Genomic DNA, 19301 nt, shown 5'->3' on the forward strand with positions numbered 1-19301 from the left:
GAGGCTTAAACAGGTTTAACAATTTAAGTGAATAGTGTGGGAATGCTGAGTAAAGCATTCTGAATCCATGACCTGAGTTTCTGACATAGCCTCTGCTCATTGGTTCTTCCTAGTAAGCCCCGAGTGTACTGGCAAAGCTTGGTTTCTGGAGACAGGTGAATCTGAGTTAGGATCCCAGCTCTGTGTTTTAACACCTGTGTGAATGTGAACAAATTCCATGCCTTCTCTGTGTCCCCATGTATGACAGGGACTGGCCAGGCCCACCTTACAAGGCTGTGAGGAAAATTAAATGAGAAGGTGGAGGTGACACACAAAGGGCTGAGACTAGTGTGAGATGATGGAGGCATTCACTGTGGGTACAAAATTTAAGAAGAGAGTGGCACCAATAAATACAAAGTATTTTAATCAAGTTAAAAAAATCAAAGTGGGAAATTACGACTCATAGACCAGCTTCCTGTTTTTGTTAAAAAAAAAAAGGTTTTATCAGAAACATGGTTAGGGCTTGGGTGAAGAAGTGAATCAGGGTCATGCAAGGGCAGGGCTAAATCCTGTCTTTATTTAAAAGTTTGATATTTTATTCTTCCAGAATCTAAAATAACTGCCCAAAGATGTCCTTCCCTAATCCCCAGAACCTGTGAACATGATGAGCTGTCATTCTCGTGATCATGTTATTGTATGTTATGTTATGTTTCTGTGTTGTGTTGTGTTGTATGCCACAGTTGGCCTTAAGATAGGAAGCTTACCTGGGAGAACTTGATCTAATCACACAAACCTTTAAAAGCAGAGAGCTTTCTCTGGCTGATGGCAAAAAAAAAAAAAAAAAAAAAAAGCCAGAAGTCAGGAAGTTTCCAAGCACGGGTAGGATTCAATTTGTCGCGACTGCATTGAAGGAGAAAGCCACAGGCGAAGACTGGGGAGCACCTATGAGGAATGAGCATGATCAGCAGGTGCAGACAGCAAGGAGGTGGAGTCCTCAGTTTTAGAACCACAAAGAATTGACTTCTGCTATTAACAGAAAGGAGCTTGGAAGAGGACTGTGAGCTATAATTTGATTTCATCCTTGTAAGGTTCTAAGTTGACCCAGGCGAGCCATCACAGGCTTCTGACCCACAGAAACTGAGATAATAAATGGGTATTGTTTTAAGCCATTAAGTTTGCAGTAATTTTTATGCAGCAATAGAACGAATGCAATCATGAATATTTTGCATTAATTTCTATTTTAAGACATATTGTATTGAATTGTCACTTATGTTGATTATTGAGTTTTTTTGTACTCCCTTAAGTTTTGTACTTAGGTAGAGTATCTCATTTATCTCACCCTATTCCTGATCTTGCAGTGCTTGGCTTAAAGTAGGCACACAATGCACACTGTTAGCTTGACCCCTGTTGGTTCACAGTGTCCTCTAATTCTAGTCCTATTGGTAGGGGATCTTCTTAATCTTCCCTATTCTTTCAAAGTTTTTGTTCTCCATCGCCCTCCCCACTAATGGCCAGTGTCCATGCCTCCTTACCTACATCAGAGCCACCCACTCCTGGACTTGCCAGGTGACTAGTTATTAAAGTGGTATCTTAAGGCTATCACTGGATATCATGCCATCTAACTATCTTTTTTAAAAGGCCTCTTCTCCTCCAACAATGTAAAAGTATTTTCCTCCTAAGTACTTGGATATCTTTTTCATCCTTTGGAATGGCACTTCGGATTCACATTAATACTGAAACTTACCCCCAAAGATTTCACATTTCTCTAGCTTTATTTTAAAAATACTTTTGCTAAATTTAGGGGATTTTTGGACAGGTGAGTTTAAGAAACATGAGTTTGGCTATGGGAAGAGAAGAACAAAAGGACAAAAGGGGAAATGGCTAATAAATTTGCTGTCTAATCTAGCATATATTTGTCTGAATTGTTAGAGTAACTCTCACTCAGGAGCCCCTAATTTATTAGAAAAGGAAGAGAAGGAAAGTAGCTATAAGAATCATTCGTAACCACCCATATTAATGACTATTTTCACTGTGATTGAATCATAGATATTTTATGTCTATAGAAAGTGGTCATTTTTACTGTGCGTGTTGATTCATAGTTGCATAACTAATCGTGACAACTTTATTAATTGCTTATTATCAAGGGTTTTCTCTTTTATTAGAGAACAAGTGACTTCCTTCTCTTACACTGGTGTGTGTATATATCTCTGTGTGATAGAGATTAATGCATAAAGCTTTGCAGGAAACTGCCTCATTGATTTTGTTGCCTTTATATTTGTCTTCCTTAGATGACTTCCACTAACATAGATGGAGGATACATAGCCCATTTCAGTGGGACACCCCAGGCCCTGCCTATGGTGGTTAAGTCTGGCTTAAATTCAGAGTAAGTAAGAGGTTAAAGAGATATTTTTAGTGAAATGAATGCACTGTATCATTGGTTATTTTTAAAGTCCCCACTGCAGTGCTTCTTTGATGAAGGCACTTCTATAAAGTATTAATCCTTACTTGTGTTTTGTGTACCAATTAGAAAATGCATTGCCAACACTGATGTAATGATGTGCCCTGGAATTTAATTCAGTGTCATAATGAGTTGTATGTAAGTTCTATCCCTGGATTTATGTGTTTGAATATTCTTATGTTTATTTTCAAATTCCTCATATCTCGTTAGCCAATCCGCTGCTCTACTGTCTGATTCAGAAATGTTTTTAAAACCTCACATTGTTCCTCCCTCCCCATTATTGAGACTTAAATTGATTTTTGAGACTTTTCTGTAGAAAATTCTTCTCTTAAACCTAAGTTAATCTAGCAGCATCAGAGCTAGTGATGAATAAGAGAAACCCACCTCAGTTCATGGTACCTCTTTTTAAGGAAAACTCCCCAAAAGTCTTTATTGAAGAAAAGTATCAGATCAGTACCTGAGAGTCTTCTGTGCTATGATAGTGCATTGAATACAAGAAAGCTGATGGGGTAGTTTTAAAAAATGTCCTGACAGAGTCAAGGTGATGGCCATTTTTAGCTGCCCTGCTATCCATCACCTCTTTCAGCCAAGCATACTCCATCATATGCAACAGCCTCATGAATTTATGCATCAAGCTGTGCAGCCAGTCGTGCCGAGGGCGCTGGTGACAAGTGAAATTGCTGTGCGCCTCATTTAGCTGTTTATTGCGCCTGAGTACGTGTTGCAGCTGTCATCCCACGATGGGATGATAGTGCTCGTTAATAGACAAGACAGGCAAATAATGATGGAGGCCACAGCAAGAGATGCTCATCTGCCAATGGGCTCTGAGCAATATCACAAACATCCACAAAGTTTTCCATCAAAAGCAGCTCTGCAAGGAAATAGAGAGGGCAGGGCTGTTCTTCATGGGACTAACAATGGAAATTAAACTTTTGAAAAAAGGGTAGCCCAGTAGATTGTGTAACTTAGGGCTGGCATCTGGGGTTCCACACTGTGCTTCCCTTTTAAAGGAATCACAGGAAAATGGCCACACGCACCCAGAAGGTTTGCTACCAATATTCAAGTTGACTGTATCCCTCCTACACACCATGGAATTAACCTTAACCCGATGAATAGTCGCCTTATTCTGCTGTCAGCGATGGCCCAAGAATTTGCAAATGTTATTTTTCAACTATTTGAAGACTTGTTTCATACATTTAGGATTTGGGATTGCTATCGTTCAATTCTTCTCAGTAATTCAGTGGAAAGTAACTTGGAATAGAAATATTCTATCTTTAGATTTGAATGGAATTTTCTTTTGTACAAAATTGAATTACACTCAAGCATTCATATCTTGGCATATAGGAAAGAGGCTCTTAATAGAATCTCTCCCAGATGAAAGTCTGTTAAACAACTGATTTTCATTTCCTTCCTTCCATGAATGCGTGGTGCTTAATCTTATGGGTATTTTACAGTTGGTGATTAACAAGTGCCTAAGGTGTGGGCTTAAATGTGAATCTTAATGGTTTTCCCAACAGGTTATTCATTTTATAAGAATATAGAACTTAAAGAGTTAATTGACGTGTTTGATGCAATGAGATGAAACAAATTCTGAGACTCCTTTCAAGCTTTTATATACAGTAGTAATACCCAAGAGACTTTGAATCCTATGCTTGCTAACTAGATATTATTTTGAGTCTCAACTATACAAACAAATATCAAGGTCCAAGTTGTGAATTCAGGACCAGAAGTAATTACAAATTTATAATTTAATAGAAGAACTGGGAAAACCCATAAGCATCAAAAATTGGAAATAAAATATAGGAATAATCATTAAACAAACACCATTTGGGAAACGGCTTTCTTGGGTATGTGGCCATGGTCTTTTTAGTGGTACCTATCTTACTGTGAGGAAGGACTGCCAAGATCAACAAAGATATCATTATTAATAAGCATGTAAAATATCAGAGAAAGTATTACCTGGGCCTATGTAGAGAGAACACCCTTATTGGAATCCCAAAGCTATAATGACAGAAAAAAACATTTCACCCTTTATGTGGCCTCTTCATTTTAAGGATGAGGAAACCAAATCCCTGAGAGACCAGATGACCTAGCTAAGCCTTTGGTGAGTCACCTGCAACATCCACAGTGACCCTAGGTCTCTGGGACCCCAATGTCCTCCAGAGCTGCCCCTCTGTGACTTTTCTCATGTCCTTGCTGTGACTAGCAGTGTAACTACATTTTTTACTATTCATGTACAAAAGTTTTATTTTTATTTATATGGTGCTTTAAAGGCATATTCTGATTTGTTTATTTATCATTGATATAGGCTTATTTCTTTAAAAAAAAAAATACAGAGGAGTGGGGAATGCCAGGTATCTCACCAGAAGGTTAAAATAAGGTCTGTGTCATGGAAGAAAAGAGAGAGTTATAACCCAAAAGCTCAGACTAAGGATAATTACTAGATTTGAATATAAAATTTACCACTGATTTAAAAGGGTTGATTCATTCTTAAATGTGATCATTGTCTTTGAGCCAAAAATTACTTCAGTGAGAATGGATCTTCAGTTTTATGAGGGAAATAAATGAGAAAATATAAGTTAACTTGCAAAGAAAATAGTTTTATGATGCACATTTCAGGAACATACATATTCTGTAAAGTGAGGCAGATCTATATTAATTATTAAAGGTCCTTCCTTCTTTAAAACATTCATATTTGTGAATATTCTGTTACTCAAAATGTAAAACAAAAATCATTAAAAACAACTCTTCACTGGGTATCTTGATCCAAGCATATCTATTATCTTAGATGTCTTTGATATACACTTAGGATACAAGGCAATATCTATTCCACAACAATTAATTTGGATGTACAACAGACATCATTATACAGGAGGTACAAAATCACATTTGGATTACACATTACAGTAGTGATTTAGCTCAGAGTCTTCATGTAAAATCCCACGGCCTAACATGTAATAACTTTATGTACTTTATTTCCTGCTCCCTGTTCTGTGCTCACTGCAGAATAACACAGTGGGAGCTGTATTCTTCTGCTCCTTTGCTTTTCAAAAATAACAACAAAAATCTTTTTATTTTTGGCATTTACAGAACTAATTTGACTATGTTGACTCCTTTTTCTTAATGAAATGGAAAAGAGATGTGTGTTACATACACACACACACACACACAAAGTTTTATTAATGTTTCATAAAATGGTTGCTGCAATCAAAGGAACTGCTCTGAAAATTAAATTACTGGGCTGACTCTGAAAATCAGCATAATATGCTCTGTTTAATTCAGTCATGCTAAGATGTTAGATTCTCCTTCATTCTCTCAGCTTTCTCTCTCCTTCACCTGGGGGCATCTGCTGATGAGTCTCTTCTAGAGGTTGTTTAATGACTATTTTACAGGAACTGTCAGCTTTCTAAAGCCCAGTGGCATTGGGCGTCACTGTATTACCAGCCTTTTTACACAATTTGCCTGACTGTAAATCGGAGGTTTAAAAGTACAAGAAAAGCTCCTATTTGATTTAATGACTGGCTGATGGAGGTCGATTAATCTTTCTATGCTCAGATGTTTTACTCACAAAGGTCACCTATTGTTTGTTTATACTCACTTTTCTGATTTTAGAAACACAAGAAATAAGAAGACCATTTTGAGAAGAGCAGGTAGTTGCCTTAAGAAAATCCCTGTCATATGCACTCCGGGATTTGGACTCAAATCCTAGTTATACAGTAAGTGAAATGAACACAGCCTTTACGTTAACCTCATGTAAAGCTGCAAAACCATGATACCTGCTCAGTTTGGTTAAAGAAATTGAAGATGGTGGGGTTTTTTTGTTTTGTTTTGTTTTTTGTGGTTTTTTGGCAGGAGAGGTTATTTTTGACATTTGACAAAATAGATCTTTTTGTTGTCTCAAGAAAAATAATATTTTCTTCCCACTCCTTGTTCTTTTTCTAAAAACCAAATAAGACTCTTTTTAGCAGTATCATCTTGTTTTACTTCTATTGAACTTTAGGGGCCCTATTTAATTAATTTTTTAATTGAAAATTTATCCTTTTTTCAAATTAGATTAATTCACTGTAATCTCAAAATACAATACAAATTCTTGCTTCTTTTGAATTTTAACAGCACTAGACCATCCATCAAATTATTTTTGTCAGTATTAATTTTTGATCAAGAGATAATTCCGTTGAACAAAGAGCACACCCATGAATCAAAGCCAGTCAACAAAGAGCATGGCCTAAGATCACCGAAAGTAGCACACAGAAGATGATACTAAGGAAATATTCGACAAGATCCATTTTTTTTTATTGAAGTACCATCAATTACAGTGTGTCAATTTCTTGTGTACAGCACAATGTCCAAGGCATACATACACAAACATATATTTGTTTTCATATTTTTTCATTAAAGGTATTGGACATAGTTCCCTGTGCTATACAGCAGAAACTAATTTTTTAAATCTATTTTTATATATAGTGGCTTATATTTGTAAATCTCAGACTCCCAAATTTATCCCTTCCCACCCCTTTTCCCTAGTAACCATAAAATTGTTTACTATGTAGATCTATTTTTATATGTAGCAGAGTTACTCTTCAACCAAGTGAAATATTACCTGAGCACTGTTTCCTCCAAACAAAAGGAGTGGAACAATGATTCTGGCAGTCTTTTCCTGAATGAAGGTTTCCTATTACTAGGGACTGCATGAGAATAAGCCCCAAGAGCAGGCAGGGCATACACAGTGACCAAAGATGGCTGTAAGTGCCCCCACTCCTTTCAAGGGTGAGACTAATATAAACAGTGAAAAAAATAGAATTTCTGTTATTACCAAGCAACTCAGGATGTCAAAAAACCACATAAGTAAACTTAAGATTTTTCATCTTCTGTTTGAAACTCAAGTCCACATCCTACTACCAAATGGTCATAGAGCAACCATACGTAGTAAAAAGATGAGTGAGCTTTTCTTAACATATTCTTTGACAGTCGTTTCTATGGGCACATGTACGAGGGGAAGGGAGAACTGATAGCACTGGCAGAGCATAATGCAGCTGCTCGGACGGAGGCAGAAGCTCAGTCCCTCTCCCTGGGAAGTTCCAGGACTTCTTTCAGTGCACAGCCTTCCTCGGGCTTTTGCTGCCCTGAATTGTATGCATTTGTTCACTTGGTGATCTTTCTCTGGAGTTTTGTCCTCATATGGGTAGGGCCCGTTTTATGTTTATCTTGATAAATCTCAAGCATCCCAATTCCTGGGACAGTGTTGGGCATGGGATAAGCATTGCTTAAGTTAAGGAACCAAGTTATAGTGTTTTTTGCGCTCACTAGAGAACTTACTGAAGTCTTCTAAATGTCCCATTCCTCATTGGAATTCAGACTGCCTCGTACTGTGAGCATGAAGAAGTGATGCTGGACACAGAAATGGAGGTTCAAGTCTCAGCTCTGCCCGTTTGTGACTACCAAGCAAGGCACTTTAACCTGAGATTCTTCTTCAGTTTCTTATCTGTAAAACTCAGGCTTGGGTATCTCACTGAGATCCTTGACAGCCTCGATAACTTTGATTCTTACATCCCTGCTATTCTCAAATGTAGCCAGCCGTCCTCTCCCAGGCTACTTGCAATTCTAAATTCTAACAGCCAACACTTACTAAGCATTTACTTGTGACATAAACATTATCTCCTCTAATTTTCACAACAGTCCTATAAAGTAAGTTTTTATGGATAGTGAAATTAGGGCTCAGAAAGACTAAATACTTGTCCGAGGGACTGTATTAGCCATAAGTGTCGTTGATGATATTCGAGCCTCAGTCTCTCTGATGGCTTTCCTACTCTTTCCACTGTGCTGCCTAATTCTATTTGTGGCTCGTGCCTTCCTGGACTTCTGAAAGGATAGTATGGTAATATTTTAAGCAGTATTCCTGAAGGAAACAGCAGGGCCCTATGTGCGAAGACCGATTATTATGAGTCAAGCACTCTGAGCTATATTGTTATCCGAGGTGATGAGGTTCCTATGATCCCCCATATCTTTTCTCATCCTCTGATGGCCAGTGTCATGCATTTTTAAGACAGCTGGTCAGTGGACTCAGTAGCCATAAAATAGAGCTCAGCAAGCTGCTCACACAAGGACTGAACTTGTGACCTCAGCATCATTTTCATCACACCCCAAGCAACTGAATTAAACAGCCGAAGACAAGTCTAACAAATACCGTGTGAAATGAAACACAGCCCAGAGAGGTGGACATATTTATCATTTGGTCCATTTATATCTCGTTCATATCAATAGTTTCATTTGGACTTAAACTTTATAAAACAGTGCACTAGGAACTGCAGAGTTAATGCATAGTCTGGACCTCTAGGGCTTAACGTGTAAGGAGAGACAAGGGGAAACAAGTGTGTGGATGACCACAGGTCCTCAGAGAGGACAGGTCAAGTGCCATGGAGGTAGAGAGCCAGAAGAATTCTCACCCAGGTGTGAGGTAACAGAAAGAGCTTTGTGTGGTGCCCTTGCTAACCTCTCACTCTTTCCCAGTGCCTTTCTTTGTCTACAGAATCCTTTAAGATCAGGTATAGCCCCTGGTTACCACATCAGAAGGGCATTTCAGCTGCTCCTTGGTTCTCCTAACTTCTTGAATCAACAGTCCTTGCAGAGGCTCTGGCTTGACCTTAATCCTCTCTGTGTTGTCACCTTGTTTTTATTTAATGTCAACAAATCCAAGTGACTCCCAGTTCTTTCTTTCATGTTCCCATTTACTGGTTCCTTTGTCTACGGGGACTAACTGGGCCTTGCCTTTGATTTGGCTTTTACCCGCTAACTCTTTTAGTTCACTTCCCCTGCATTATACTGACAGTCCTATGACAGCTACTGTCTGGGTTCCCTGAAGCCTTTGCACCACACTCTTCTCTCCGGCTTCCAGAGAGCCCAGAGATTTCCATTTTAATCCTTTTGGGATACTTTTGAACTGTTTGCCTTGGAACAAGGGTTCCAGAAGCCATAGTGTATTTTGAAGAGATGAACTTAAATTTTTATTTTAAATGGAGTTAACCCAGGAACCATGAGCTAAGGATCGAAACCCAAAGTCAGCTTGACCAGCCAGCAGAGACTTACAGATGGCCTTTGACTTCCAGTTCATGGTAAGGAACTGAGGGGAAAGGGTGTCAGAGAACGGCTTCCTCCTCTTCCGTGCAATGGACTGAATGTTTGTGTCTCCCCGAAGTTCAGTCAAAACCCTGACCCCCAATGTCAGAGAGATGAAAGTGGACCTTTTGGGGGGTAATTAGTTCGTGAGGGCAGAGCACTCATAAGCGGGACTGGACTCTCATAAAAGGAACGCTGAAGAGCTCTCTTGTCCTTTCTCCATCATATGAGGATACACGGAGGAGGAGGAATTCTGCAGCTCAGAAGAGGGCTCTCACCAGAATCCAGCCACACGGGCACCCTGGACTCAGACTTCCAGCCTCCAGAACTGTAAGCAACCAACTTCTGTTGTCTATAAGCCACCCATGCTATGGTACTTTGTTATAGCTGCCTGAGTGGACTAAGACACTCATGAATCTTCCACCTCTCCTTCTCTACTGGCACTTTCTTTAGAGTTCCCTCAAACTCTGAGGTTCTGCAAGACGTAGTGTTAATCGAGCTTGTCAACCAAGCTGAGCATATGGGAGAATGTGATGGTTTGTTTTACTGCTTTGTAGACTGTGGTCTACAAATCTGTGGTTTCCTTCTGGGAATTCAGTCCATAAAATGAGAGTTTTAAATGACCAAAGGAAATTTTTTTAATTAATAGGGTTTAGGGGAAAACAAATAGATTGTCCTCTATTATTGTTCAGGAAATAGTAATTAATGCAATAGCCTGTCTGTCAATGCCAGTTCTTAAGTTAGTATCCTCAGCAAGCTATATATAATATTTAAAATTAACTTCAACTTCATTATTACTATGTGTGTCCAAATTCTTAACTTACAGTAATCTCAATCTTTCATTATAGACAAATTCAATGTTCTATCTGAATATATGTTAAACTGGGGTCGAATTTAGGCAGATCATGCCCCTGAGTATGCTTAACTGTTTCCTTTCTAAGATTTCTATGAAATAACACTGACTGAAAACAAAAAATCTATAACAGTTTATAAAGGATGAATTTCCCACCAGTAATTACATATCAAACACAATATAATTGAACCCCAGTGTGCTAGAAGAATATTCTCCATTACTTCGGCGATAGAATTTGGGGACCTTCTGAAGTTCCTCTTCACCATTTCCCCATAAAGTTTCAATGAGTGTAAAAGATTGTCTCTTTAGATCTGTGATGATGACTGGAACAGGAAATTCAAACAGCGAAAGAGGTCTCTCCTTAGGCTTACTGCCAGATTTTGAAAACCACTATAACAAGTCATTTCTGCCAAGTAAGTGCAATCTGAATGCTGGCTAAAACATTTTTAAAAAAATGGAAAGAAACCCATGCTGACTAATAGGCGCTAATGTGTGAATAATAATTAGTGCAATTAAGTGACTGGCGCTGTGCGGGTGAAATTTTCAGAATACAAAACATTAATGTCGGGGTTTACATACACATAAACAAAGCTTTAAAATGGGCTAATGTGGGCTGGGATATATGGGAAATGGTTATGGGTCAGTGTAACAACTGTGCCCTTCTCATTGCAGGTGTGTTAATCTTAGATACAGAAATTCTGTGAATGTAAATGATTGTTATGACCTTACAAAATCCTCAAAGGTTATGTCTCTACCTACATCTAGAGCTATCACCCTATATGTGGAAAACAGGTTTTGAAGTTTGATAAAGGGTGTAGAAACACTAAATTAATGTGTATGAAGTTAAAAATTTTCCATATAGCTGAAGCCACACTGCTTAGATGACCACTCAGATAGCTATTTATCCCTCCCTGCCTCCTGGCCACCCTCCTTCTATACATCTGTGCTTGCATTTTTAAATCCATCTATATGTCTCCTATTTCTCTCTCTCTCACTCTTTCTCCACCTATAATTTATCTGAATCTATAGGACCAGTTTTTCAGTAAATAGTAGAGAATTATAGCTGAGAATCACCATGGGCTTAGTTCATCTAACATGGAGAATAAATTATTATTCTCTCTTAGAAATACTGCTGTGTCAAGGTCAGGGTTGAGGTCATTTACAAGGCAATGTAGAGGACAGCATATAATTTACTAGCCAGAATGACTCCCAGCTGTTGGTGTGTTTGGGGGATGGGGATCTTTCTATCAGAAATCTATACTCATTTAGCTTTCATAAACAAATGCTTTTAAGAGTATAAAAAATATTCTGTGTTGTGAGCTTAATTAAGAAGCATCAAATTACCCACTTCTTTTGTTCACCTTTGGAAAATATATTTAGTAGCTGATGATTAGCGACCTGTGTGTTTATTCAACAGAAATAAGGAAAACTAAATCAACATGTTCTAATGTGCCGTCCTTTGCAAATGAAGATAACTCTATTGATTTGCAATCAACGGGCATGCATTTATTTCTTCTCTCTTTTGCGGGGGTTAAAGTATTGATGACGAGCGGACTGTCACCCCCAGTTTCTCACCTGGTCTAATTTGTGACTAACAGCTTTAGTCTAAGAAACAGCTGCTTGAAATAAAGCAAGTAGCTCTTGATTGTGAAACAGTTTTGTTGTTGTTGTTGTTCCCCGTACAAATTGATCTGGAGTTTTAAAATAGTTCAGATACTCATAGGTTTCAGTGTTTCAGAACGTCTTTATTTGATGGTCTCATTCGCCACTACTACTTGTTATATATTCTCTCTACATGCTCCGTACAGCTAGGAATGTGCCTCTGAAATAAAGAGCACAAAAAAGGAGCCATCAGGGAAGAGTCTAAAAAATATTAAAGTCAGATACCCTAGAGGTGAGATTGATCTGGCTCTGCAAACGTCATAGGTAAGATCACAGTCTGAACTCTGTAAACTCAACTTGAGATTTAAGCCTATCTTCATCATTTCGCTGAAATTTCAAGATATTATGAAGAGTCCCCTTGTTTGACAGATCCTGTTTTCTGCTCTCTATCCTGTGTCTTTCCCTCTCTTCCTAGGTAGAGACATTCTTTCAGTAAACTTGACTGTAAGCAAGAGGAATTTAAAGACAAACTAAACGGGGCCCCAGATTCTCAGAAGTACTGACAACTAGGTAATTGTCTAATGTGTATGTAAAGAGCTTCAAGGACGCGTAGGCAGGACAGTCAATCCGCGCTGCAGGTAGAAGGTAAGCAGGAATTCAGAGGAGGGAGTGCTAGGAAAAGCTTCTTAGGAACTATTTCTGTTACTCCTGAATTTCAGAGCTCTCCTTGTTTACTGACATTGCTCCTGTACTCTGCAAACATGCTCAGGTTTTCCCCTTAACTTAAAAAAAAGGGGGGGAGGGAATCTCATCAGCCCAGTGTTTCTTTTTAACAGGTACCCCAGCTTTTCTCACTCCCTCACTCAGCCAGCTTTCCTCTCTGTGTGGTTTACATGGCCTCTGCTTTTAATCTCCCCGTTTAACTCAGACATTTCTATCTTTGATTGTCACTTTTGAGTCCTTTTTCTTTTTAGAAACTGTTTATTCGCGGGAATTCGTTCCATGGCATAGCTCATTCCAGTTTTTCCTCTTACCTTTCTCACAGTTCCAAATCCTTTCCTCTGCTCCCATTTTAAAAACCACAGTTCTTGGGCCCCCACTGTGATCGATTGCTCTACACATCATCCATAGTGATGGGGGGGGCAGTGAGGGCAGGGGAGGGGTGTCTCATTCATGCTCTTGGTTTTAACTGCAATTCATATACTTAAATCTTCCAAACACAAGTCTCTAGCCCTATGGTCTTCTCTGAGTTTCAGAATTGAATACAAATATTAGGAGAAATCTCTACGTGGCTGTGGCAGAGATAGTTCCACATTTTCAACATGTGATTCAAAACTTCTTTCATCAGCTCCTCCTCAGTCTACCCTATTCATGTCAAAACATACTGCTCCTTATGACGTTTCCAACTCAGAGCCCTAAAGGTCATAAAATTCACTTCTTCCTTCCTCCCTTCTTTCCTTCCTTTCCTTACAGACCCTCACCAAGTCCTTCTAAATTTACCTTCTAAACATTTCTCAACTCTATTCCTTCTTGGAGCAATTTGTACCTTTGAACTTCCTGAGGCTTCTCCTCTTTCACAGTAGGTAGGGGTCAAAGGCATATTTAACATAAACCTAATAAAGCTTAAGCTTCTAGTCCTTGCTCTTCCAAGGCCCTGAGAGGGATCTGACTGTGGGCTCCATCAGTAGTATATTTTTGCAGATTTCCTATGTAAGATATTTTGACCACAATCAGTTTGATTCACTGTCTCTTTCCCCACCGCCTCCATCTCCAGAGCGCTTTTCTTTAAGTTGGATTGCACTGGAACGACTATCAGCATTTTTAAGCTCTGGCTAAGAGGAGGGTGAGCTGGAAATACCTTAGTTTTGACTTTACAGGATACATTGACATGGTTAGCAATTACTTGTGTGAGGAGTTAAATTACTGCTAACCATCCAGGACTAGGAATGGCTTCTGGGAACATTCTTCATCCCCACTGTGCCAACTCACCCAGAGTGGTCAAACAGAGCAGCTGATCTGGAGTTCCGGTCATGATGTGACCAAGTCCTGTGGCTCCGGAAGCAGAAGGATGTATACAATAGAGGACAAACTAGATTGGAGATGCACAGGCAGAGAATCTACTCTGTGGAAACCTCTTCCAGTCATCAAAACTGTGAAAGTATTAGTGGAAGGCACATGTCTCACTGATCCCTAGTCAAAATGGAAATTATATCATATCAGGAACATGCTCAGAAATGCAGCAAATATAATTATAAGCCCAACATGCATTTTTGTTTTTCTTGTTCTTTTGATGGGAATAACATAAAATGGAATTTATCAAATTCCTGTATTTTTAGGTTAAAATCTTACAGTCGTGCTATGTGGAGAACCTCATGTCAAGGGCATCCCAGCATACTGAATCACTTCTTAATCTACTTGACTCATTTTGTTTTGAAAAAAGCCTGTCAATTCCAAAGGAAATGCATGCAAATTTACCACCAGTAATTCTCAACAGCCTGAGATGGCCTGAGAGAGTATGTTAATTAATAAGTCAGTATATGTAGTATAAAAATAATAGAACAGCATGTTTAAGTCATTCAGTAATTCTAGTTTCTCTTATATGTAAATTACAATTCCTTTTCCTAAAGAGGACCCCCAACCTTGCTAGAGTTAAGTGTCCCCATTTTAGTGATATGTAAACTAAAACACAGGCAGTTTATACAACTTCTCCAATAATGGTCAGAGTAGGGAGTCAAGTCCAATTCTTTTAAAACTAAAATCCTGATTATTTTTATTCTGCCAAGATACTTCCATATATAATTACTAGTATTTTTTTTAATTTATAAAACATAGTTTCTCCACCCAAGACCAAAGGTTAACACCACTTCATGACCAAATGATGCTATACTACAAGAAAAGAGCTTCGGTAATTTTTTTCATTACTCTCACTTAAAATGCTTTCTGTAAATTAAAATTAGTTGTAGATATCATTAGTACCTACTGATGTACACCATATGGTTTCTTAAGACTTTGCTAATGCAAATTTCAAGGATTATACTACTTAAATTGTAGCAAATTTTATTAAATGCACTAATGGAAATCATATTTTTAAACTTGTTTGTAATCCTCAAAATTATCAATGTGTGAAGGCAATCTGTTCTTCACACTTTACCCTTGAAAGTTGATATTAGCCCTTTCAAAGCAGCTAAAAGGACTGAGGTAATAATAAATGAGAAAATGAATCCCTGAATAATAATTAAAATGGCACCCAACTGAAAGATCATGACAAAACATGCCATGACAGGTAGTGGAAATTAAAAACCAAAATTAATCAAAATATGAAATAAGCACCAATAATTAAAGCCCCTCACAAAAATTAAAGATAGTGACTCCTTTAATGATGAAAGAAGCCTTAAAGGTATGAATATGATACATTATAATACAACCTGCTACTTGGTGGCAGCCAATTCACAAATATTCATGTAGGAGGAACAGAGAAAATGCTTCTTACATCTTGAAAGCTGAATCTAAATAAAAGCAAACTAATAAGCAAATCTGATGACAGTTTTCTCTTCAGCATTATGTAAATTAAAATTTTTAATTTTATTTATTATATAGACTACAGAAAATTATTTGGGGGGAAAATCAAGATATGATTTTACCTTAGCATTAAATAGAAAAACCTTTGAAGTGGAAAGTGTACAAAGGCAGTAAAATGATTCAGTAGTTTGACCTTTACAGGTTTTTTTTGCCTTTAGAACTATTTCATGAAAATATTTAAGAGTAGAATTTGAAAACGTGAAGTTGATAATTTATCTTTAAACAAAATGAATATTAACTGTATATAGAGTAAAAATAGGTACCATTTTGAGTTGGAGGACAATAATGATAAAATTATGACAACCAAAACCATAAGAATAAGGAAATATGAAATAAAACTCAATTGAAGGAAAAATTAACCTGAAAGGGAATGTGGCTTTTAAAAATAAATAAAATTCATTTTAAACCATGACTTTATTTCTATGTTGTACTTTATTGGTAAGAAAGAAAAAAGTAAATAAATCCATGGACATATTTTGAATTTTCTGTTAACTTCATGAATGTATTTCCGAATCTTCAGGTTATTCTAAAGATCAGAATGAGTCTATGACCAGTTTAATATATGAGATCACTTAGGAAGCATAACTTCTTCAAAAGATGGAGAATATTCCCCAGCATCAAATGAAGCTTAAATAAAAGTCAAAAATTCTTGGAAGAAGTCACAATTAGCAGCAGCAGTCACTCTGTGGAGCCCTTGATGCTATGTGCATATATATGAAATTAGCAATGGTTTGCATAACATTAATTGTTAAAATGCATTTTCATCAACTCTAATCTCAAATATAAAAATTTCTGCCTCCTATAAGGTTAAGATTCTTTCTTGAAGATCTTAACCTCCAGATTCTCAAGAATCTCAGTTCTGTAAGTGCTTGTCTCAGCTTCTCTGTCACCAAAGTTCCAAATAAATCTGTCACATCTCCAGGCAGGAATGAATGTTACAGGAAAAATTATTTTAGGCAGAAGTTGATTCTTCCAGGCTCTGGAAGGAACAGCATCAGATATTCCATTGAGAAACCTGAAAGCAGACATAATAGTAAAAAAAAAAAAAAAAAAAAAAAAAAAAAAAGTACAAGTAACAGAAATGGAAGAATTTGTCCTTCTTCATTTAGAAATTATTTTAAAAAGAGAATAAAATAGAAGATAAAAAGGAAGAAAGCCTTGTTCTTTACAGCATGATGTTTGCTGTTAGTGTTGGATTACCACTGATTGTTCTGAGCTGAGAAAGAACGGAAAGTTAAATGATAGATGCATTACCTCGCAAGGAGGTCAGGAGTAAAGGCTGGCAGGAAGAGGCAAGAGAAGCAGGAAGGTAATTACACTGAACCTGAATCAGGTGCCTCTGCAGGCATTGTAGTATTTCTTGTTTTTACTTGTTAAAGGCACATGGACCTACAGATCTCAAAAAGCTGGATTGGAATGAGTAAAATGAAGAAAATTTAGACTCTGGCTACAGTTGTCACAAAGACAAAAGTCCTGGAAAAAACATAAAGTTTATCAGATGCCCCATTTCTTCCAAGAATCTCACCTAACCATTTTAAGTGAAGAACTTAACTTTGCATACATTACATGAACAATAAATTATATGGTCTCCTTTGTTCCCCTTAACTTACTCAGAGGTCCCAGGGCATTTTTTTTTTAATCAAAAAGTTTTTTCCTAAGGGGAAAAACTTTACAGATTATTTTAAAACAATTATGTTACATTCCAGATTTGGTACCGATGACAGTCACTTAATATACACCCTCCCATATACACACGAAATCACTACGTGTTCTCAACATTATTCTCACCCTCCTCCTCTTATACAGGATAAGTAACCCCAGCCATTTTGCACTCCCTTTGCCACCCATTTTCTAGCATTTCCGTTGTTTCCATTTTTCTCTTTTATGCTCTTGTCAGTTGATTAAAGTGTAGAGTTCAAAAGTAGGCAAAATCATAGTTTTGAAGGCTTAACAATGTTGGCTTTAGGGAAAGTCATTCTGTGGAACAATAATCAGTACCTAGAGGCATTGCAGGTCATTGTTAGTTCTTAGGTCTTTTTAATCCATGGTGCTCTTGCCAATCATGCCCAATTTTATATTTAAGTCGTTGTGAGATTTCTTATATTTGGGAATTTAATGTCACTCGCTACCGACAACATCTCCAATTATAATTTTGTTTTCCAGCTGTGTTCACTGTGATGTAGATAATAGATCTCTGTTCTAAGTTATAATAACCAAATAAATTCAGGTCTTTGGAACTCTCCTTGAAGGACATTTTGGTTTAGTAATGAAATTATTGGTCATTATTTAACCTCTAGATATTTACAGCATGCTTTCAATATTTCAAAATAATATAAGCAAAGAAAATATTTTTTAATGTGCAGGTGACTCTGCCTAAGGCTCTTCAAATAATAAAGATACAGGTTTGTAATATATTGTTTTAAATTCCATATTATCTTTCTCCATGTGACAGAATCTGTTTCTTTTTTTACCAAAAAACATTATCAAATATTACAAAAGAATTTCTCAGTGCATGATTGCCAACATTATGGGATAGTTACAAATTCATCCAAATGAGCTCTGTTTATAATATATTATTTAGAATTCCATTAAGACCAGAAAGTAAGGTCTTAATTTTAGTGAATTCTAGAAAAATTAAATTGAATTTGTTGCCAGATTATTGACACCTGAGTTCCCAGAATATTCTGGAAGCAAGTAGAACAAGATGCCTCTTAGAAACTTTAAAGAAAAAAAAGAAAAGAGAACCTTTCGTGGGGAAAGAGTAGTTAGTGGGAAAGGAGTAGCTGACTATTCACTAGCGCAACGAAGTGCCTCAAGTTGCAAAGCAAGATTACATAGAGCTGTCTAAGCCTGGCTTCCTGCGGGATGTGCTCTTGAGTTTTCACAGTTTTTCTCATGAGTTGTGACAAGATGACAACAAAACTACTGCCTTAATTACAGGAAGATTGGAAGGTGTGTAACAGCCCCTCAAGATGACTGAAGAAATTTCACATGAAATACAAACCTCAAGACTAGCGTTTAAATATGCCAAGAGAGAAATTTTTAAGTTACACAAAGACTATAATCTCGGTATTTTTATCCATTCTTTGATATGTGCTACTGTTTACATTTTGAACCAAAAGCCTCCTACCCTTTCTTTAGCAAATTATAAATATATTTTCTGAACATGAGTTGTTACTCTCATTAAAAATCTTCTTTCCCACAAAATTATTTAACATAAAGATCATGGATGCTATAAAGTGATGAATTTACTTCTGTTTGTTAGGCCAGATCTCACATGTGAGAAAAGTGCTCCCAAAACGAATTCCCAGCTTGTCACTGCCCTCGGTATTTGAAGATGACATTTCTGACCACGATTGCCCTCCACTTGTAAGAGTGGAGGAAGAAACCAATGTGCAATGAATACCTCCCACGTGGAAACATGGCCCTTTACTTTCTGGATCCCTTAGATTTGTGGACTGCGGCACACCAAACTGCACTGAGCCCTTACGGTCCCCAGCCTGCCAGGTGGTTGGACGTTGGGCAGCTAAGAAAACTTGGAGTGTTTCTGTTTTCTTTTCCTTTGCCTGCCTTTGCTTCTCTCCGGTCCACTGTACAGCAGCAGCTTAGGAATCTGACTGTCATTCTCCTGAAATCTACAGCCCGGGAGGGCTGGGCTGTGCTGAGCGGCAGCGCCCCTCTGCTGGCAGACTGGCTCGGTTCCAGCCCTCGTTTTGA

The 19301-nt window shown here is 37.7% G+C and overlaps 1 long non-coding RNA gene across 1 annotated transcript; it reads left to right on the forward strand.

Annotated features, from left to right (window-relative positions):
* Positions 1–2277: 2277 nt before the first annotated feature.
* LOC140697674 (uncharacterized) lies at positions 2278–19016 on the forward strand. Its single transcript, XR_012074877.1, has 4 exons — positions 2278–2362; positions 6050–6153; positions 9782–9880; positions 18850–19016. It is a non-coding gene; the product is annotated as an uncharacterized lncRNA (long non-coding RNA).
* The last annotated feature ends 285 nt before the right edge of the window (positions 19017–19301 follow it).

Source organism: Vicugna pacos, chromosome 8, assembly GCF_048564905.1.
Source record: "Vicugna pacos chromosome 8, VicPac4, whole genome shotgun sequence".
Lineage (NCBI taxonomy): Eukaryota > Metazoa > Chordata > Mammalia > Artiodactyla > Camelidae > Vicugna > Vicugna pacos.